This window comes from Nuphar pumila, chromosome 4 (assembly GCF_984573655.1).
Source record: "Nuphar pumila chromosome 4, dmNupPumi1.hap1.1, whole genome shotgun sequence".
Lineage (NCBI taxonomy): Eukaryota > Viridiplantae > Streptophyta > Magnoliopsida > Nymphaeales > Nymphaeaceae > Nuphar > Nuphar pumila.
In genome coordinates, this window is record NC_143252.1 from 105,580,269 (window position 1) to 105,603,284 (window position 23,016).

Consider the following 23,016-nt stretch of genomic DNA (forward strand, 5'->3'; position numbering starts at 1 on the left):
GGTGGGTCGGGTTACCCGTTTAATAAATGGGTCGGGTTCGGGTTGAGGTATGCTGACCCACCGACTGGTCAACCCGACCCGATTGCCACCCCTACCTACCAGTTATACATCTATACCATTTGGGGTTAAAACTTGCAACATACCAACACAAGGTAACGTGCACTAATAAACTGCTCCTGCCAGACAAGGGGAGCCCTCCGTCGGTAAAATAAAATGGGATCACTAGTTGATAAATAGTTATTTTAGCTTAGGCAGATAGTATGCCCCCTCTTGATAATAAATATTGAATAATAAGGGTCATTGGTTAATAAATAGTTTTTTTATCAATAAGTAGTCGTTTAATTAATGCAGATATAGTAAGCTCCCTCTTGATAATAAATGTTGAATAATGGGGCATTGATTAATAAGTAGTTTCTTAGTGAGTTATCTCTCTCTCTCTCTACTTTGTTATTTAATGCAGATTGCAAGCTCCCACTTGATAACAAATATTAAAAAGATGTGGGGTCATTAATAAAAGAAATGGTTTTTGAATGTTTATTGGATACTACTAAAGCCCTTTTCCGAGGCTCGCCTTCATCATGTTCTTGCGCTTAGTGGTGGGACCCATGCACACTTAGTGAAGACCTCAACGGGGAGAAGAATATTATCCTCTATGCCCCCAAAAACATTTGTAATCTTTGTGCTGCATGTTAGGCTCATCGCCTCAAAGGCATTTGCCGTTGTGGGATGGGACCTAGGCCATTAGGCAGGTAATCTAGGTTCAAATCTCATGGGCATCATCTCCTGTGCAAGTCAAACCTTGATGACTCTCTGGTGGCAAAGGGTAAGCCCATGGAGTTTTACATTGCAAAGACATAACCCCAGCGAGAGTAGGTCTATGATCATGGGAGTGGTTTCTCCATGTAAATATCGAAAAAAAAAAGTTGTGCACATGAGTTTGAATTGCAAGCCCTTTGTTCCCTTCTGCGTACGTACAACTCCTTTGTTAGGTTTGATCAACGTCTTTAAGTCTTGTGTTATTTCAAATTTTTTGGTTCTCAAGAAAATATTATAAAAAATCTACAACAATCGATGATAGTCAACGTCGTTCCTTATCTAACGATAGAGCTTTTCATCAATCAGAGTTTACATATTGATTTTTTATCATTTAGTGAGCAACATGTTTTGGATTATGAGTTCTCAGTATTTAGATGTGTTTTTTAAAATGATAAAAATCAAGGGGCCCACAATACTTTGTATTAAAAAGTTTTAAATGCATTGCGAGCCATCATTTTTTCATGTTAATTTCAAAAAACAAACATGTCTATATGTTATACAGTTTTCGTGTAAAGCATAGTTTTTACTAAATAAATTATAAAGAACAAATATATGAGGTTTGATCGATAGGATGCTTAAGCATTGAAAGAGAGTCGTACCATCGTCATTGGTTGTAGATTTTGGACCTTCCTTTGGTTGGATGGTCCCTCTTTTATATATAATTGGTATAATCAATTGTACCTACAATCTAGTTTGAATCTCATGATGTGAGTTGTTTTGACACAATCTAACCTCGTAGCCGTGTTCAACATGCTCAATTTAATAGGAATAAACTCTTGAATCATGTTTTTTTTGACAAAAATCATGTTTTTATAAGTAAAAAAAATCAATGCTTTTACGGCTGTTGATTTTTAGATCACCAAAACAACCTTTATACATGTGCGATCCAAAAGTCGGTTCCCACTAAAAAAACATATAGATCACATCTATGTTGTTAGATGTGAGAAAAAAACCAAACAAACAAGGGGTTTCCACCTCATTTGCTAGGTCGTTTGAACATACAAACAAGCATAACAAATATTAAACCCTTATATATATTAAAAATGCAACAAACATTGTTTTTATGATATGATATCAACGATACAACCAAGACAATTTTGCAATATATTAATAATATCGCTTTTATGGCATTATATTGGCCTTTGTGAATATCGTGGTTTTATGCCATGTTTTCAAAATATTGGTTATATTTGTGACATAGGTTTGATGAAATCTCTCTCTCTCTCTCATGGGTGGGAAACGGGCCATTAATGGACCGGGCTGACCTGGTCAAAGCTAGGTCCGTCAATTGACACACCGGGCCTAGGCCTGCCCATTTAGAAAACCTCGGTCAGTGGGCCTAGTTGGATGGGTCGAGCCTATATATTATATATATTAATATATAGTTTAAATAGTTATAAATATAATTACAAATTATATTTATGTATTCACATTATATATATAGACTGAAAAAGAGTAAGTGGTAGCTGCATACCGAGCTTTCATAAGGTGTTTTCATGTTTTTCCTCAAATCTGGTTGTATGTACGTACTTGATTTAATAGGAATAGATTATTGGAATGCTTCATTCCGATATACATACATAAGTTTATCAACGGTTTAAAATTTTTATAAATATTCAAGCCATAAAAGCCTCTGGCCCAACTCCTGTCATTCGGCTTCGAACTGGGCCAGGCCGAAAAACCCTGTTAGGATTGAGCTTGGGACTAATTTATAACCAATGAAGGGCTGAGTGCCTGAGCGGGTCTGGTCCGCAGGCTGCCGGACCCATTGCCCAAGTCTCTCTCAGAGATCCTTTATTTCTGTGCCAAATGCAGGGCACTAGCGAGATGTGAAGCTATTTGAGAGAGAGATAGAGATATGTGTCCTTTATAATTAAATGGCTAGTCAAAAAATTTATTATATGTGGCAGTGCACAGAACCTAATAAAAAACCTTAAGGCCTTGTAATATTTTTGCAGTTTTTTTTACATCTCATGATAAAAAATAAGAAGAAATCAACTAAATAGAACTTTAAAATTTCTAAATTAAGACCACCGTGGGGTCGCCGTGGCCAGCGGAGTGGTTGTGAGGGTACTGAGTTGAAGGTACCGGATCAAACCCCTCTGGTGCACGGGTGTGTCCGTAGCTTTGAGATGTGGACCACATACGGCAGGGTGATTGTGGGGCCCCGTTTTTCTCGCTTTGGCAAGAATTTCTTTTCATAAGAAAATCTAAATTAAGACTTGTGTGTTAAATTATTAGTGTAAATATGATGCATACAAACAACGCCTCCCCTTGGGAGCTGGTGGGAAACCCATTTTGCATACGCAATTATTACTTTAAAGCTTCATCATGTGTTGCAAATGAGTAAGTTGGCATCACAATCCCCTTTGAGGTTTCAAATCCTTAATCCAGAGAGAGAGAGAGAGAGAGAGAGAGAGAGAGAGAGAGAGAGAGAGAGAGCTTAGTATTGATTAATAAACATAAGCTTAGTTCAGTCAAACACCGCCAATAATAGGATTATCAATCAATCCTAGTCTTCCATCAACAACGGCCATCACTCCTTTTCCAGTGTCAATATTATCCTCTTTCCCACATTTGTTTGACGATTTGTTATCCTCAAGCAACATTCTTGAGAAAATCTCAGTTGGGGAAAGTATCAATATCTAGGATTTTTTTTTTTGGTTTTTCTATGAATATCTAGGGAAATATTGTCATATATAAAAATATAAAAATATCAAAATGCTGTTTTTATTACATTAATATCAAGATAAAAACATGACATTTTTTAAAAGATGATATTTTAAATTTTTTATATTATATTGGGCTTTTAAAATATCACCATCAAATCACTTATGAAAATATCGGTAGTATTTATGGCATAATTTTTATGTGGTATGCCATCTAGGGCTGATAAATGAGCTGAACAAGAGTCGAGCTTGAAGTGTTCATGTTTGCCTCGTTCTTGCGGTAAGCCCAACCAAGTTTGAACTCATCATGAGCATGAGCTAAATGATCCAAGCTCGAGCTGGCTTGTTCACAGAGAATGCATCATTTTAGGGTGGGAAGCAAAAAGATTTTATATATAAACCTATTGTTTGCAAGCCAAACACTTCAATTATTTGCTCTACGTTATATTACGTGGTCTAAACTATATCTATAGTAAATTTTGAAAGAACTTCAAAGAGGATGAAAAGCTCAGATTTTGACTCCCTTGTCCACCGAGAGGCTGAGCACTATATTTATAATCATAAAAGAGTTTTACAGTATAACAGAGTTGAGTTTTACAAGGTCAGTAATACATTATTCTAGAACACCTATGAATTATCATTTTTGATAATTCTATCAAAAATGATATCTCATATTCTATAAAAATGATAATGCCAATTTCATGCGACTCCTGATTGAGTAGCTGCATTTGAGTTATCTTGAACACCTTTTATTGTTTTTAGACCCTGAGAATTCGTGTAAGCTTTATCTTTATCATGCCCCTGCGAGCTCAATGTGGGGTTAACGACGTTGAGCTTTGTCACGTATAAAAATAAACCTCGAAAATGGAAGAGGTTTAATTAGTGAGACTATCAGCCAGCTGGTCAAAGGAGGAGATAAACTAAACTTGAAGATGACCCTTTTGTACATGATCCCAAATAAAATGAAAATCAATTTCAACATGTTTGATATGAGCATGAAAAACCAGATTTGCTGCGAGATATAAGGCTCCAATATTATCACACCAGAGAATAGGTAGAGAAGTAGGGGCAAAGCCAAGTTCAGTGAGAAGAGACTTGAGCAAAAGAAGATCAGATGCAACACAAGCAAGAGACTTGTATTCGGCTTCAGTGCTGGATCGAGTTACAATTCGCTGCTTGCAAGAAGACCAAGAAACCAATTTAGAACCTAAAAAGACAACAAAATTACTTGTAGACTTGTGGGCATCAAGGCTTTCAGCCCAGTCAGCATCAAATAAGGCACTGAGCTAGAGAGAAGAAGACTGTGAGAGGAACAAGCCATGGTGAATGGTATCCTTGATATAGTGAATGATGTGTTTGATGGTAGATCAGTGGGTGATCGTGGGCTGGTGCATGAACTGGTAAACCTTGTTGACCACAAAGACAATGTCATGCTGTGTGATGGTGAGATATTGAAGATCGCCCACGATGCTGCGATATAAAGTGAAATTATGAAAAAGAGGAGTATCATCTTTAGATAGCCGAGTAGCGACAGTAAGAGGAGTAGAAATCGGCTTCACATCGGCCATAGATGCATGATGAAGTAGAGTAAGTGCATAGGTGCATTGGTAGAGAAGAGGCTCTGACGAAGCATAATGGATTTCAATGCCCAATTTTTTTTTAATCGTCCAAGATCTTTGATGGAAAAAGCAAGATTGAGGTGCTAAATAAACTGCTTGATGGAAACAGTGAAACTTTCACTGATTATGATATCATCAACATAAACTAGTAAATAAATAACAAAATTTCAATCTTGAAAAATAAATAACGAAGCATCAGAAAGAGAGATGTGAAACCCGTGGGACTGAAGATAAGAACTAAGACGCTGGTACCAAGCACGCAGAGCCTGCTTGAGACCGTACAAGGCCGATCCAATTTGCATACATACTGAGGAAAAGAGGAGTCTTCAAAACTAGAAGGTTGTGCCATATAAACATCTTCAGATAGGAGACCATTTAAAAAGGCATTATTAAAGTTCAATTGGTATATCAACCAATCTGACAAGACTGCAAGAGCAAGAACAACACAGATGATGGTAGGTTTCACAACGAGACTAAAAGTCTAAAAAAAAAATCAATACCTTCCTCTTGATGGAAACTCTTAGCAATAAGACAAGCTTTGTAACGAGCCATGGAACCATCAACATGTTGCTTAATTTGAAAAACTCATTGGATCCAATGATATTATAGTGAGGTAGAGAAAGAACAAGGTGCCAAGTGTGATTGATTTGGAGTGCATTAAACTCTTCTTCTATAGCCATGCACCATTTGAGGTCAAGATTAGCCTGTTTAAATGAAGTAAGTTCGAGTGTGAGTAGAACAGAGTTAAAGCAAGCAAGAAGTTGGGGACAGCGGGCGGTGGTGAATGTACGAGGTTTAAGAGAGTTGGTCATAGAACGAGTGATTATGGGGTGGGTATGGTCAGACAGGCGACTCACGATGGAGTCAAGAAAAGGAGAATTAAAAGACAATGGCAAGAAGGAATCAGGTGGATCAGGAGCAGGAATGTGGCTCACATAAGAAGAAGGAGCAAGCAAAGTAGGAGGGACCATCGGTTGAGGAGGAGGCGACAGAAGAAGATCAGGCGGGGGTAGGATGACATGAGGAAAAAGGCCCACTCAGAAATACAAGGTGATGGGGAACGAGCAGATGAAGAGATAGGTCCAAAAACAAACTCATCAAAGTAAACATGGCAAGAAATATCGGTGTCGAATTGAGAGGGGTCGAAACAAAGGTAGCCCTTATAGTAAGAGGCATAGCCAAGAAAAATACAGGGAGTAGTCTTTGGTTAAAATTTTTAGGTATGATAGTGTTGTAATAGGGGATAGCAGTGGGCACTAAAGACATGAAGATGGTGATAGTCGGGTTTATAAAAGATAAGTTCATACGGGGTCTTGCGATTAAGTACTAAGGTAGAAATATAGTTAATGATGTAAACGACAGTGCGAAAAGCATCAACCCAGAAGATATATGACAACGAGAAAGTATGTAATAGCCTAAGCCTTGTTTCAACGGCATGCCAATGTTTGTGCTCAACAAGCTCATTTTGTTTCGGGGTATATGGGTACGAAAAATGATGGAATATGCCATGGTTCTATAAAAACCTTTCAAAATCATGATTGGTAAATTCGCCTCCATTATCATTTTGAAAATCCTAGATGGGGAGTTGAAGTTGCTTTTCAATGACATACTTGAAAGCTTTAAAACACTCAAACCCTTGAGACTTAGTATGTAATGAAAAAAGGCATGAACAATGAGAAAAATCATCCACTATGAGGAGATAAAAGCGAAAACCTTCACGTGAAGCGACTAGAGCAGGACCCCAGACATCAGCGTGTAAAAGTTCAAGTGAAAATGTTATAGAAGAGAAATAGTGATCAAAAGGAAGTTTGTGAGCTTTGCCAATAAGACAGCTCTCTCACACTTTTATTTTGTTATTTTTATTAATAGAAATAGAATGATGAGAGTTGAAGTAAGAAACAATCTTATTTGCATGCCCGAGATGTTGGTGTCATATGTCAAAAAAAGCTATTTTGCTTGCATATGCCACCACCTGCATATGATCATCAAATTTGATTGGATATATTTATGCACTGGATTTCGGTCCCCTGAGATGAATTTTTTTTATTTGTCGATCCTTTATAAGGAATTCAAAAAGGATGAATTAAAAAATACAATCATTATCTTCAATAAACTGGCCTACAAATAAAAGATTTTTCGTAATAGAAGGAACATGAAGAGCATTCTTTAAATCAAATGACGAGTCACAAGCTTTCAGAATAAAATTACCAGTGTGCTAGATGAGAAGCATCTTACTATTGCAAACCATGATTTGCTCACCCCCATGATATTGTAATTTATGGGAGAATTGTTGGCCATCCTTGGTTAGATGATTCATAGTACCAATGTTAGGATACCAATAGTCATCAGTGGATTGCTGAAGAGACATAGTTGGAAATGCTTTAGGGATATCCCAATAAGTTTTGGCAACATGTTCTTGTTTTCCACAATATTGACAGGCGACAACCCCACAACCACTTTGAGTTTGAGAGACAAGGTTACTATTAGACGTGTTTAGGGAGAAATTTCTTCCTCGTCCCTTACCACGGCCTCAATATAAATCACGTTCACGACCTCGACCCCTGAAGGTAGTTTGCTGAGGTTTAGGGGTTTCAAAAAACTTGGCATAAATTAAAAGCACACATTTTTCTTGGTTAATAAGAAGATCATATAGATCAATGAAAGTATACAGGGTCAGATTAGTGGTGATGAAGGTCACAAAGCTTTTTTACTCAAGAAGAAGACCATTCAAAGTTATTTGAACTAATTTTTCATCTTCTACGGAATGATTGGCGGCGGCAAGAGAGTTGGCTAGAAACTTTATGTAGGCTAGATAAGATAGCATATCCATACTCTCTTTCTTAATAAAAGTAAGATCTTTCTTAAAAAATATGAGTCTTAAAGGAGATTGAGATCCATGTGCTTTTTCCAAAATAAGCCAGGCTTCACAGGTCGTTTTTGTTTTCATGATTTGACCGAAAACAACTTCAGAAACAATAGCTTTGATCCAGCTAAGAGCCAATTGATCAGAGCGAATCCAAATAGGATAATTCAGATTCTCTATCTTACCTTCATCTGTCGCAGTAATGAAGAAATCTGATTAAGGAGAGGAGCCGTCAACAAACTTGAGGAGATCCTGGCTAATCATAACTGATTCAAGTTGTGATCTCCATAATAAATAGTTGTCCCAATTTAGTTTTATCGAGACAAGGTTAGCGATGACATTTCACTGGGTCATAGAAGAGAAAAATGATGATGAAGAGGTCATTGACAACTCATTGAAGCTTGAAGGCTCTGATACCATGAAAAGATTTTAAAAAAGATGAAAAGCTCGAATTTCAACTCTCCTGTCCACCGAGAGGCTGTGCACTGTATTTATAATCATAAAAGAGTTTTACAGGATAACAACGTTTGAGTTTTACAAGGCTTGTAATACATTATTTTAAATACCTATGAATTATTGTTTTTGATAATTCAATAAAAAACTATAATGCCGGTTTCATGAGACTCCTGATTGAGTAGCTGCATTTGAGTTATCTTGAACACCTTTTATTGTTTTTGGACTCTGCCAGTTCGTGTAAGCTTTATCCTTATCATATTTATCGCTAAACAAGTTTGTATGAGTTGAGTTGAGCTGAGCAGACCACCTATTATTCATGTTCAACTTGCTAAGCCTATTTTATAAGTTTGAACGAGCTCTTTATGAGGTGAACCATGAGAAACTCATCTCGTTTTTCATGCCACTACACAGGTTCCAATATTTACACTCTCGAGCAGAATTCCTAATCATTTGATCTTAGAAATAAAGTTTGTTATGAGAATTCTTAAGCCCCAAGACAAAAGCTTGATTATATTCATGCTCTTGAAGAAGATTATGCCGACAAGCTCTTCAATCTGAAGTTTTTTTAATCTTTTCCTAAATATAAAGCCATGGTGAGCTCACTGAATCACCAACTATAATGGCCGAATCTGCTTTTTCTTTTTCTTTTTGATAAAAGGAAAAACCACCATTATGACTGGGTCGTCTCGTTACGGTTCGAGAGCAGCCACATTGACCCTGACCCTGTTTCGGTATGGGTACTCCTCCTCACCGGAAAAAGTTTTTAGCAGTTTTTACCTTATAGTAAAGGTCACATGCCCCAAGTATCTAACCTTCCATGCTCCTCAACTTGAAAGCCTTAGAGCAAGTTTGGAAGAGAGAGAAATTCTCATAACAAAAGAAAGTTTTGCTTATCAGAGTTTTGATACGAGAAGTTTTAAAAAAGAAAGTTTTTGGTTTGTTTGTGTAGCATGAGAAAAACAGAGCGGGAAATTGTGAAAAAATGACAGAGAAGAGGAGGGTGGCGGTGTTGATGTTGGGTGGTGGTGATGGTGGGTGACAGTGAGATGGGTGGTGGGTAGTGTAAAAATAAATTCTTTTGTTAGTAAACATTCCTAGCCTCTCATGGAGGAATGTTTCTTATCAAAAAGCGTATTTTTTAGAAAAAACTCTCAGTGAAAAGATTTGGAAGAGTCATAAAATCCGTACTATTTTTTTTTTGCATCACTTTTCCTACATCTTTCTAGCTTTCAAACGCGCCCTTAAGCTGACCCATCTGACCAAGGGTTCAGAGCCTTTGTAGGCAACCATGAGGGCATTTGAATTTGACTACCAACAAATGGTGGAGGTTAATTTGAGGTAAGGATGTCAAACGGGTCAGATGTATTCCGACAACCCAAATCCAAATCTGACTAAGCCAATTTTGAATCTGATTAATAATTGAATCCAGATTCATATTGAATTTTGCATGAGTCCGAACCCGACTAAATCCTAATTCGATTATGTATAAATATCCGATTTTAAGCTAGTAGGATCTGAATTTGTCTGATCTCATCTGACTCTGAATCTGATTAGATTGGATTTGGTAATGGCTTAATCCAACCCGTTTACATCCCTAATTTGGTGGCACAGCAGAGTTGGATTTCGGGCCCACATACATGTGATCAACATGCCACTAAAACGGGTCCAGGTTCGTGATTCTATCATTAGCATCTGCTAGCAGTCACAGAAAATTAATAACACAATTGTTGGAATTCTGAAAGTGGTCACGTTTGGCGTGGTTTCAAATGCAATACTCATCTTTGACCATTTATATATTTTTGTTACTTTCTGCAACTACTAGTGATTCAAGTTTTGAAAATCTACAGTCTGCACTTTGCAGCGTTTTTAAATTCATAATTTGTTAGTTGGAAAGGAGACCGAAAAAAAAATAGAACTTTTTAGTTTGTGTGGACCAAGATGTGAATATCTGAAAGAAATGGATATGGATCCCTATGTGATTGGATTTTTGAATGGATTGGATCTTGGGCATACTATAAATCAATGTAAAAGTGAAATTTTAAACTAGTTACAATAAGGCCATGTTTGGAATCTTCCAATCGGTGGTAGCTATGGATGCAGTTACGAATCCCAAAAAATTGTGGTTTTAGCAAATCCACATGGTTGTTTGGGGTAAGTGGAACGGTTCAGCTAAAGATTTACCACTTTCACTTGTTTGGAATGCAACTGAAAAGTTGAAATTATAACCCAAAGAGCATTGGGAAGGTCGTCGAAGTAGGCACTGTGTGGGAATTAGTGTAGCATTTGGAAACTATCACCTAGGGGTGTCAACGGGTCTGGTTTATCTGGACCAAACCTTATAGGGTCCAGGTATAGTGATAAATAATAAGACCCGATTAAGACTTGGAACCGGAACCAAAGGTTCGATTAATACATGCATCCAAGTATAGTTTGTGAGATTTTATACCAGACCCAGGCCCGACCCAAGTTCCGATTAAGACCCGTAATTTTTCAATATAAAAGTAATAAAAATATTATTTTTCCAGGTATGGTCCAGGTCTGGGTTCATGTAGTTCTTATCGGGTTCAGGTATGGTTTCTCTTATAATGAACCATATTAGACCCTGATCCGGACCTGATACCATACCCCAAAATTGGGCCTAAGCAAACTGTAGCCCAGTCCTGCCTCCCGAAACAGTTAAATTTTTTTTTTTAAAGGCCCAGTCCTACCCCAGCCCTGATTCCATATGAAATAGATTTTTATCCATTTTTGTAGCTCAGCCCAGTCCTAGCCCAGCCCTGACTGCAGCAAATAGTTTGATTTGTCCATATGAAATAGATTTTTATTAATAATTGTAGCCATTTTTTATTTTATCTCAAATTTTTTTTCGGGGGCGCTGCCCCCGAACCCCCAACTATCACACAAATAACATTTTTTTTGCTACACCCCTGTTTGCACCCCCTCACATAAATCCTAGCTACGCCCCTGGGCCTAAGTCTGGTTCTACCTGGGTTTGAACCAGACCTGACCCGTTGACACCCATCCTACCGAGTCAAATGTGGAACTGGAGGTAACAAATACCATCCCAGTTTCATCATTTCCTACAACTGCATCCATCAATGGGTATTAACACTTCCCACTCTGGGTACCTCAGGTGCCTAGATTGCAAACAGGGCCTAAGTTCAACTCCCCAAATCTTCTTTTTATGTGAAGATTTGGATCTTGCAAATTTTTTTTTTTGACAGAGCAAATTAACCTTATATAAAATGATATTTCGAACCGTTTTCTCGTTTGGTAACAAAATCCTATCAATCGCATATGAAAATTTATTAGGCCATACCAATGGGGGCTCTGCTTGGTTGGTAGGAGCTGTCAGTGCACTTCTCCTAGTGGTGGGACCTTGCAGGTTCAAAACCCAGTGGTACAGTTGAAGAACTGGTGGGTGTCTGCTTAACCCCAGCCTGCCCTTAAAAAAATAAATTTATTAGGCCAGAAATCTAGGGAGATTTTAAAAAATTTCATTGTTCTTAGCTTTTGAAAAACTTTTGAAAAAAAAATTAGGAAATCTTGTAGACTGCAAATAAAAGTCTTAGCTTTCCCATGATTTTGCTGATAAAAGTGTATTAGAATCACAATATTCTCTTTTAAAGGATGAAATCCTGGTATTGTCAAAATAACATGATATTTTAAATATTTTAATGTTTAACAAAATGGGTTAATATTTTGGGGCAAGGAACATCCTAATAAAAAAAACCGTAATATTTTAAAAAGTTTAATGTATTTTGCACATCTGACCCTCCGTATGTGATTTATATGTTTGGGTTAGTAGAAATGGGTGCTTGAGTCACGTTGAAATGCAAGATACTTGCGGTGGTTGGAAAATCAACTGTCTACGATGTACCAAAATTTCAACCCTCATATAGGGATGGGCATTGGGACGATCCAGGCCAGTTTAGAGCTCAGCCTGTCGGACTTTTAGTGGGGCTGGCCCAGTGATTGCCCGGACAATTTACTAACGGGCCAGGCTTTGGCCCTGTTCTTAACGGGCTCGGGTTTGAAGAGCAGCCCATGACCCACTCCATTGGCCTAATGGGCCAATGTGAAGTGGGCCGGGCCTGACCCAAACCTAACTAATTAGTGAAACTAATTAGGTAAATAATAAATAATTAACAAGTTCCCATGTGCTCAACTAATTATCTTTCTAGTTTTCATAAAATTAATACAACTAATTAAGTAATTAATAATAGTGGCCAAGTTACTATGTAATTAATTAAATATTTTAATTTTTATATTATTAAAAATTAATAAATAGCTCAGGCCCATCAGGCAGCCTCGGTAGCCCACGGGCTGATCCAGACCCAGCCCACATATATAACGGGCAGAGTTTCAGCTCAGTAGCTAATGGGCCCGGCTTAAAACCTTGACCCTAATCCGGCCCATGGCAGGCCGGGTCAGCTTGGCCCATCAGACCCCTGACTTATTGCCCACCCCTACCCTCATAAAATAATAATTTTCCATTGAAAAACTACAATCCAAGGGTCGATCCATGCTATTTTCACCAGGATGATGAACACATTCATGGGGTCAGATTTGGTCAAAACAAGCTCCCCTTATGATTTTCATCCTTATCCACGAGTAGGGGTGGGCAATGGGTCGGGTTTGGGTCAAGGTTTTAGGCCCTGACCCGTTAGCTAATGGGGCGAAACCTGTCCCATTAAATGGCTCAGGCCCGGGCATGAGTTACCTAATTAAGTTTTTTAGAAGCTAGTTGCATAGTAACTTAGTAACTATTACCATTTACTTAATAGTTGGGTTGATTATGTGGGAAATAGAAAGATAATTAGATGGATGCATTAATCTTTTATTTAATTCATTGCTTTTTGTATCATAGTAATTAATTTATGAACTTCATTAAAAAATAACATACAAATGAATTTCGGCCAAGCTGAACAGACCCGCTGAACACTGGTCCATTGGGCCAATAAGCCAGGTCATGGGCTGCTCTTCAAACCCGAACCCATTAAGAACTGGTCCATCTCCGGTCCGATCACACTTAAAACCCGATGGGCAGGGCTGGCCAGATGCCCACCCCTACCCACGACGGGTAGCAAATGCCAGCCCTAACAAAAGGGTTAACCTTGGCTACCCTCGTGGGTAAGGAACCCCCACTGCTTGCGATAAACCTTGTCCTTGACATTGACAAACGCAGGACATCCTAGCAAAACCTGGTCATTCATGTCCCAAGACTTGAACGTTCGGCTGCATGAAGACACCCTACACCAGAGAAGTAACAAGACATGAAGACGGTGGCAAATGCCATAATTTTCTTGTAAAATGTTTTACTGATTTTGGATGATGTTGGAACAATGAAAACTGAAATATCAGCAAATAAATGGTTAAGTAATTCAGTGAAGGCTCCCGGTAGAAGTGGTTGGATTTCCATGAAAATATCTGATGGAATTACGTCATTACAAAGATTATCCTCTGTTGTTGTCATGTGGAATTAGAATAACTTTTTGCGTGGAATTATGTTCACAAAGCTTATAAAAAAGTTAGTATGTATACTAAAAAATACTGAGGATTTTTCAGTTTATTTGAAGGAATTGATAAAAAATAGTCAAATTTGCAATAAATAAAAAAAAGTGTAATAATTCCTGATAAATTAAAAAAGATATAATGTTTAAAAAATTCCCCAAGTTCTTGCAAGCTTTTCAGAATAAAAATCCTTTGTTTTAAAATTGTCATTAGAAAACTAGAATCGCAAGATCAAAACTTGTGGGCACGGTTATCAGATGTTTCCACTATTGCATATACAAATAAATCTGCCATTAGAATTACATGATTGGTGACAGTCACTACAGCATGTTATCATCTATAGCAGTCCATGGGGGTGATCAACAAGAAAGAATAAGATCAAGAAGAGAGACCCTTGAGCAGTAGCTTTTTAATCGAGGGAAACTTTTCATATACTTAAGGAAATTGAAAATAACTGCCTTTATACTACGTCTATGCAAAGCAAAACAAAGTACCCAAACCATGTCCAGGAGAGCTTTGAATCCAACCAGTAACGGGGTCCTCTATGTGGATCGAGGAAGGTCTTACACGGTGAGCTCAATCATAATTCTGTTGGGCGACTTTACTGTAGCATCATGCTCCGACTTTGGCCGGCTTCACCAGAGTCCATATAATAACTCAACCAATATTAAGCTGCTTATTAAACCTGAAAGAATATGAAATTCCTGCTTTGGTATAAATTCCAGGATTATGCAAAAGCTAACCAAATGTTAGGGGACCATTTTGAACTCTCTAGTTCAATTAAGCAATCAAGTGTTGATCAAAATCATGGTTGCTTGTTGAACCGTCAGGTTGCTTAGAATTCAAATTCGGACATACAACTGATCAAAAGCATAAGTCATAATCAAATCCGGCATTGAGATTAAATATGGTCCAGATCTAATTTGATCTCAGTCAGAATCAGGTAAACAAATACGGCTGAATCCAATCAAAATCAAGGCTAGCCCAACTTCTTAACCATTTCCACCTGAAAATCAATGATCCCTTTTTTCCAATAGGCAGAAAATCAATAATCTTTACCCATTTTCAAGATCCAGTATTGCGGGAACTTGGATCATAACCAAGATTCTGCTGTGAGATCCGAGACATAATGGGATCTAAAACCGGACCAACCCTTCCAAAATCAGATAGTGCCAGGTCAAGCAGAGGGGAAATCAGGTGTAATGTGATTGCACACTTTTAGTGCGCTGCTGGACCTGATTAGATGGTAATCACGACGGGACTCATATCCATATCCGACTGATTTGCGTCCCTGACTAAGCTTATATCATTAAAATATGTCCTATCATATCAAAGATGGCCAAAATGATTAATAATCCTCTCCAACATATTAGTATCTATTTCCTAAAGATGATCTGCAGCTGCACATAAAATGCAGCACACCGAAAGCCAACTGCATGTAACTACTACTGGCAGTTCACACCGAAAGATCATTTTAAGTTCCATTCAAAAAACAGAAAAAAAGAGAGGTCATTTTAAGTTTGCAAGCAGTTCCAGCAAAACTAGACCATCACTTTTTTCGGGAATCCAACCTAACAATTCCTGATGGCATAAATAATGCTAGAAAAAAATTCTCTCAAATGATTCTTTGGCAAGTTAGTATCTCTCTTCTGCTTGAATCTACACAACAATAGCAAAAGCTAGGGCCAGCTTCAGTACATGGTCTCTATACTAGGAAGGTGAGAAAAAAGACAATTCTGAAAAACTAACTATGGTCTATCACATTTTGAAAAAAAATCACCAGAACATTCAAAATTGACCTGAGAGAGCTCAACAGAATCTCAACCATCACCGCCTTTTTTTGCTTGATTTTGCTGCACCAGGTTTTGATGAGCTCAAGATCACGTAAACAAACAACCCAATGATCGAGAAGACCGATACGAGTGACCCGTACTTGGCTAATAATCTCTGCATGAAAGAAAGGGCCATGCGTGAGATGCACACTGAATATTTTACCTTCTCAGACAGAATTTACAGTTACCATCCTTACCTTGGCCTGAGGAATTTTGATTGTTCCGGAGAATAGAGATTGACCAAAGGTGACATGATAGTGAACAACAAGCAGAGTGTCATAATATGTTGAGAACACAAAAACAAAGTAAAAAAAGACAGCGCTCAAACCAAAGTAACCACTCTGCTAGCATGGTTGAAAGGAGCGTACCCAAACAAATTTCTTTTCTGGAGGTCGCTCAGCCAGGATATCTAAAGGTTGGATGGGGGTTGAATAGGCCTCCTAGGACCAGACTTGGAATGAGATATTGGAAAGAAGTTAAACAAGGGTACCTCAACAGTAAAAAGAAGCATACCTGTAGCACTGCCCTCGAAGGCACACGGAATTTAACGACTGCTGGAGCACCATAGAAAACATCTCTCTCTTTCGATTCTAGAGTGAAGAAGTGTGAAACAAAAGCACCACTGTGGTGAAATAAAGGTTTCAGATGGATATAAATGAATGCTATATGAAAACTTGCCAGCATTGGTCAAAGCTGTTCCCATGATTTGGAGGTGCTACCCGTGACAAGATCAAATATGTCTTTTGTCCAGCTATCGTCATTAAGGCTTACATCATATGCAGTTCTAAAAGTGTCAAAGAAAAAGTGGATCAACAAAAGTACGGGCAAATACAAAATTAAATATTTAGATCTCAGAAAGCTCATCTGGATTAGTTTCGATGAATCTCCACCAACAGAACATGGATTTGCATGGTTAAAATGCCATTGCTACTTAAACAATGTTGCAGAGGTGGATCGGATTAAAGACCGATGATATAAAAAACACATTAAGTATTGCAAACCGGAATCACAATAAAGTATTAACATACAATGCAACAAACAAAATATGTACCACGGTAGTTGGGCATGTGATGTTGGGGAACTGTGGGGATACTGAAGATGGTCTTTGGAGGATGGCAGTTGGTATTCATGTTAAAAGATTTCAATGAATTGAAAAAGGAATCTATGTTATGTTATCAGTTAATCCTGTTATCAGGTTCTTCTTAAATGTAGGATGAATGACATACCCACTGAACCAGTTTGTGTGTGCACACCTAGTTTTCAGGATAATTTCTAACTCAATTAAAACCATTCACAAATGTAGAATGCAGAGAGAAAAGGTATGCCATCTTGAAAGTAGCTTCGATTTGCAAAGGGGACTTGGAGTTGTTCGCACATCTCTTAGGCATTTGAGAGGGAGAGAAGTTTCACATTATTAACATTATAGCCAGACTGTTGGTGAATGGCAGATCCAATGGAACCCCAGGGGCATCCATCCAGCTACATGGTTTAGATGCAGTATAAGAGGGTGAATTGGTGACAGCAGTGATCCGAGATCATATGTTGAATGGATCAGATGACATTTTACTTTAGGGATGAAAAAAGTCATTGCTACTATTTTTTTTGGAAATCGAGACTTTAGAAGTTTGTGGTTCATGGTCAGGAGGGTTTGAATGGTTTAGCATTAGTACATCATGTGGGTTCTGGAACTTCATATAACATAACTTGTCTCTAATTTCTCACAGGTCGTAGCCACCCATTATTTTTACTAGGGTTCTTTTGACTTCATTTTATGAACTTGTTCCATTGATTGGCTTTAGGAGGGATGTGAAAAAGGCAAACCAAATGAATGCACGTTCAAGAAATAGTTTACACACCACAAATCACATTTATGTCACTGGTCAAAATTTGCTACACGGTAAGTCTGTTTGGGTACTCAAAATATGTGTCTAAAAGGGCAAACAACAAACATTTAGTATAGTGAGTATTACTCATCTAAAAGTCTATTAACAAGGGGTTATGTTTGGTACAAATGATTGTACCTACAATCTTAGTTTGAATCTCATAATGCGAGTTGTTTTGACACAATCTAACCTCATAGATGTGTTCAGCATGCTTGATTTAGTAGAAATCGACTCTTGGATAATGTTTTTTCGACAAAAAAATATGTTTTTATGAGTCAGAAAAAATCGATACCTTCATAGCTATTGATTTTTGTATCGCTGGAAAAAACTGTATACATGTCAGATTCCGGCAATCCAAAAGCCGTTTCCCACTAAACAAAACCTGCAGACCACATCTATGGTATTAGATGTGAGAAAAAACCCCATTTGCTAGGTCATTTGCACATACAAAGACCATAGCAAACATAAACCCATTAACAAGTGCGGATAGATCAAACGCAGAACCAAGTAAACCCGCTATGTCCGAGAGTGCCTCAACCAGGCATCTTGATTGTCAATAAAAAATAAGGAACAACCTGCACCAGCAAAGAAGCACTTTCAAATATTCAATTCTTCACCACCACCCCAAGACTGAGGATAGGACACACCTCTAAAACCTTATGTTATTCCTAGTCATTGGCAATGAACATGGATTTAGTAGTGCTTTCCAATAGAGATCATCATTCTATTTTTTTCTCAAACTCTAAAATAGAAAAAAGGTGTTAGAACCCGAACTCCTACGGAGGATGGTCCTACGGATTCTGGCAAACTGGACGTGAGGCACGACTCTAGAGGGGGGCATGCCACGAGCAAGAAGGGCATGCAACGATAAGGAAAAAAGAGAGTCATCTCTTCTGATCAACTACACAAAGAAGCGTGACATGGATGAGGGGTAGAGGACAAGAGAGGGAGAAAAGACATTCCCTTCAAGTCGATGACGGATATGAAAGAGATACGAGAGAGAAATATGTTTCCTCAGAGAATAAAAATATGAACCAAGAACGAAGCTTAGAGAAATCACTTAATAATCTTCATTCCAAATAAACTAAGCTAATGTACATCTATTTATAGATCTACAAGAGGTCAAAAGGATAAAAATACACACAGTTTCCACCCGAAAGAGCACTCTAAGGGTGATGTCCCACCAATAGTCTAGGCTGGGCAGGTTTCTTTGAGAGTCTTGAGAGAAAGGAAAACTCCCTCTGCACAGTCCCAGTTGGGAGAGAACTCGGTTGGGTGGGTCTTGGTTGAGTGGAACTGGTTAGTCAGACTCACAGCAGGAAATGGTCCATAACCTATGTCACATGGGTGCGGGTGCGACACGGGTGCGGTGCAATTTCAAAATTTTTGGACACGGGGACTCGGCTATATATATATATATATAACAATAATTCTAGTAAACAATTAAAATTAAGTAGCCAAAACTATATAAGATAAAAGGATATTATCATTGTACAGATATAATTTAAATTGACTTGTAATAGTAAACTTCAAGTCTGCAGTAAATTAAGTAGCCAAAACTATGACCTTAATTTTTTCGAAAGTTTTAATTTGGCACTCCCATTTCTTTATGGTAGTTCTTAAGCTAGCTTTTCTAATACTTGTGAAATTAGTATTTTTTTTAAACTGGAAAAGCATTTATTTAGCTACCTCAAATGGTTGGGTTACCTTTTATCGTGTTTTATACATATTTTTACATAAGTTGTGAAACAGTCACACAGTCTGTGCAATGCAGTCTGTGACTGTGCAGACTGTGCACAGTCACACAGACTGTGCACAGTCACAGACTGTGTGCAGTGACTGTGCAGTTGCAGTTGCACAGTCTGTGACTGTGCAACTGCATTGCACAGTCTGATTATATATTAAAAAAAAAGATAAATAAAAAATGTTTTTTTTGTCTTAAAAATGGACATTTTTGGACTCGGTCAAAGTTGACCGAGTCCAAAATGTGGACGGACTCGGCCTTGACTCGTTGACCGAGTCCGACTCGGCGTTGACCGAGTCCGGGACGAGTCCGAAGCCGCACCCGTGTCCGCACCCGTGTCGGGGCATGTCGACTCGGGTGCGGCACCTCCCTAGCCGAGTCCGTGTGACATAGTCCATAACAAACCACCTCCCTCAAACTCGCATTGCCCTCAATGCGAGAAATCCAGATACTGAGTTGTTAGTCGGTCCTCCTCTTTTTCCAATGTCATTCTACCTTGTGGGTTATGGGTCTACAATATGGAAGCAGATCTCGAGGCTGTTATATAAACTAAATGAACCAAGCAAAATCATGCGTACTAAAACCAAGAACATTCTTTCTGATCTAACCAAAGTTATGTAAGAGGCCTCCAAAGTAGAATGAGTCAAACGGATCTACAACGGCTGGTTGAGACAAATTATATATCCATGTTGAAGGATATTGATTTGGTTCAGATGAGTGGAAGGTACGAAGCACATTTGAGTTGAATAATACGAGTTTGAGAAGGGTTTGAATTTGGTTAGAAAATTGGACATTGAGAGGTTTTGAGATTGGATTAAACAAGCTTAGGGTTATGTCCATTTTAAGGTTTCCAAGGATGAAGATATAAGGGTCCATGGTGGGTTTAAGAGAGCCAATATAGGAGACTTGGATTTAAGACATGAGTTTAAATCCAAATCTTCTTGAATTGGATTTGATATTAAAAAAGGTCTTGTTGCTTGATAGAGGCAACAATCAACAATGTCAAATCAACACTCATTTTGCCTACAATTGAATCAAGTTATTGTTGCATTTTGATGCACCCGCAGCAGCAATTAGAGGGTTGTGCTTCAGTCATGCCTGATTCGAAGAATGATGCAATATTCGCATCATGGAGAATTAGATCTATTTTCTAACAATCTTCACATGGTCTCATGAAGAACGATGGAAGATCTGCAAAATAAATTATTTAGTCCAAGTCCATTATTTTCCTTCGCTCAACGGATTTGCGTAGACACTCCTTCAAATCTCGTAAGACATCAACTATGTTGCACCACGATGAATCCATCTTGACTGCACCCTCCAAGTCAAGTGATGCCTGTTTGAAGGACAAAATGCTATTGGTTCAAAGTTCGGATAGTGCAGAAGGGTAGGCTAGGGTTTAAGGAGGGCTTCGGGTTTGGTCGTCTCGTTTGGGGTATCAAGTATGTAAAAATATATTTTTTTTGAAATTTTTTCAGGATTAGGTCAGGACGTTGCAGGTTCAATCGGTTTTCTAGGTTTTGACAGACTCCAAAGATCAGACCATGACAGCTAACAAATGTACTTTTCTAAGGTAAAAATTTCAAGATTTATAGATATAAGATTAGGCCTAAGAATTTTTTTTGAAGTTTAAAAACATTAGGTCGTCAGGATCTAAACACTAGATTTGACAGGTTTCAGTAAAACGACAATATATATAGATCGGGATCTGATTTTTTCGATCTGTAATTTGAGTTTAGTTTAGGACAGATAGGAAGGTTTCAGTAAAACGACGATATGTACATATCAAGATTTGATTTTTTCGATCTATAAATTGGGTTCAGTTTAAGACATATAGAGCTAACTAGGGTGATTTTTCAGAGATTTTAGACAAAGGACAGTCCTACGGATTCCAGCGAGTTGAATGTGAAGCATGACTCCAGAGCGGGACACATACCACGAGCAGAAAGAACGTTTAGCGTAGAGGGAGAGAGAGTCATCCCTCATGGTCGGCTACACAGGAAAGCGTTCCCTCCGGGTCGATGATATGCGTATAAGAGAGGCGAGGAAGAAATACGTTCCTTCAGAAAACAAGAATACAAACCAAGAACAAAGATTAAAGAAATCTCTGAATAAACTTCATTCCAAATAAACTCAACTAGATACATCTATTTATAGATTTACAAGAGGGCAAAAGGGTACACACAATTCCCACCCTAGAGAGGACTCTAAGGGAGGCATTCCACCAGAGTCCCAGCCAGGGTAGGACTTCAGGTTGGGCGGGTTTCTCTGAGAGTCCTGGGAGAAAGGAAAACACACTCTGCGCAATCCCAGTTGGGTGGGTTCTGGTTGGGGCAGATCTGGTTGGTCACACACAGGGATAGAAAATAGCCCCTAACAAAAGGATTCCCGGGTCTCCTTCTTATACATTTTTATCTTTGTATGTGTTTGCAATAGCAACCAGATAAGCAGAAGGATACCATTTGAATTAAAGTGCTATATCTCTCACAAGACTTCTCACAATTTGCACTTATCCCTAAACTCGTTTGAGTTTGTTTGTTTACGAGTGACTCTCTCTCATTTTCTTTCCAAATAATTTTGATAAAGGTTTTTTTATTGCTTATAAATTATGTATTATCTCTTAGTAGACAAAAGCATAAAAAAGCAGAAAGCATAGTGAAAAAATGAACATAGAAACCCACATAGTTTTACCTCCAAATGGATAATACAGATAATGCAGATTACACATAGGAATTAGGACACAAAAATAGATGCAATTCAAATATAAACACTCATGAATGAAACCAAACCATCACATAATCGAGTAGAAACAAACAAGTGTAACATCGAACGCACACAAACTCTCAGATAACCCCTTAGAAGGCAAAACGTATAACCACTTAACACGAGATGCAACCGTTCAACATAATTGTAACAATCTCAGCAAATCTTCTAAAGAATTACTAGAAACAAAATCCGAAACCTTCCATCCGAGACCTAACTATCACGCACTCAAATAAAGAAAAATAAAAGTAGAACTTGCCAACAGATCTCGATAATTAAGACCAAAAAAGACGGAAATCAAATACCGTCCATCAAATCAAGAGCAAAAAACTAAACTAGGGCATCAAAACACGTGAAAAAGCCGATCAAGCGACCTCAAAACCCTTTGAAAAACCTTAAATCATCATCCCTTAAGGTGAAAACAAAGAAAATTAGCTCAGAATAAAGAGAATTTCCCCCCCGAAACTCACGCCGATCCTTGATTGTAGAGATCGATCGAGACGGAGAGCCGCTCGGCGCCCGATTTGAGCCTCGAGAGATCAACTTTCTTGTGCACGATCAGGAACGGAGCATCGGAAGGCGATGCGGATGCAAATGAGGCGAAGAGGACGGTGAAGAGGCAGAAGGAAACCACCGATCCGGAGATCGCCATTTTCGTCCTTGCCCTACCACTCTGATCGCTCTCTCGGAAGACCCTATATGTGTGTATAGGGGTGTCAACGGGTCGGGTTTGGTTCGGACCCAGGTGGAACCAGACTTGAACCAGGTTTTCGGATATTGGATCGGGTCCGAACCCGGGTTTAATATGATCCATTATAAGAAAAATCACACAAGGACCCGATAAGAACTACATGAAT

The 23,016-nt window shown here is 38.3% G+C and overlaps 1 pseudogene across 1 annotated transcript; it reads right to left on the reverse strand.

Annotated features, from left to right (window-relative positions):
- Window positions 1–15,413: 15,413 nt before the first annotated feature.
- Window positions 15,414–22,811, reverse strand: LOC149840421 (uncharacterized; annotated as a pseudogene). The gene is made up of 5 exons (XR_016431557.1): window positions 22,630–22,811; window positions 16,283–16,553; window positions 16,138–16,209; window positions 15,967–15,972; window positions 15,414–15,884 (listed from the first exon to the last, which is right to left on the reverse strand). The product of XR_016431557.1 is annotated as an uncharacterized LOC149840421 (transcript).
- Window positions 22,812–23,016: the final 205 nt, after the last annotated feature.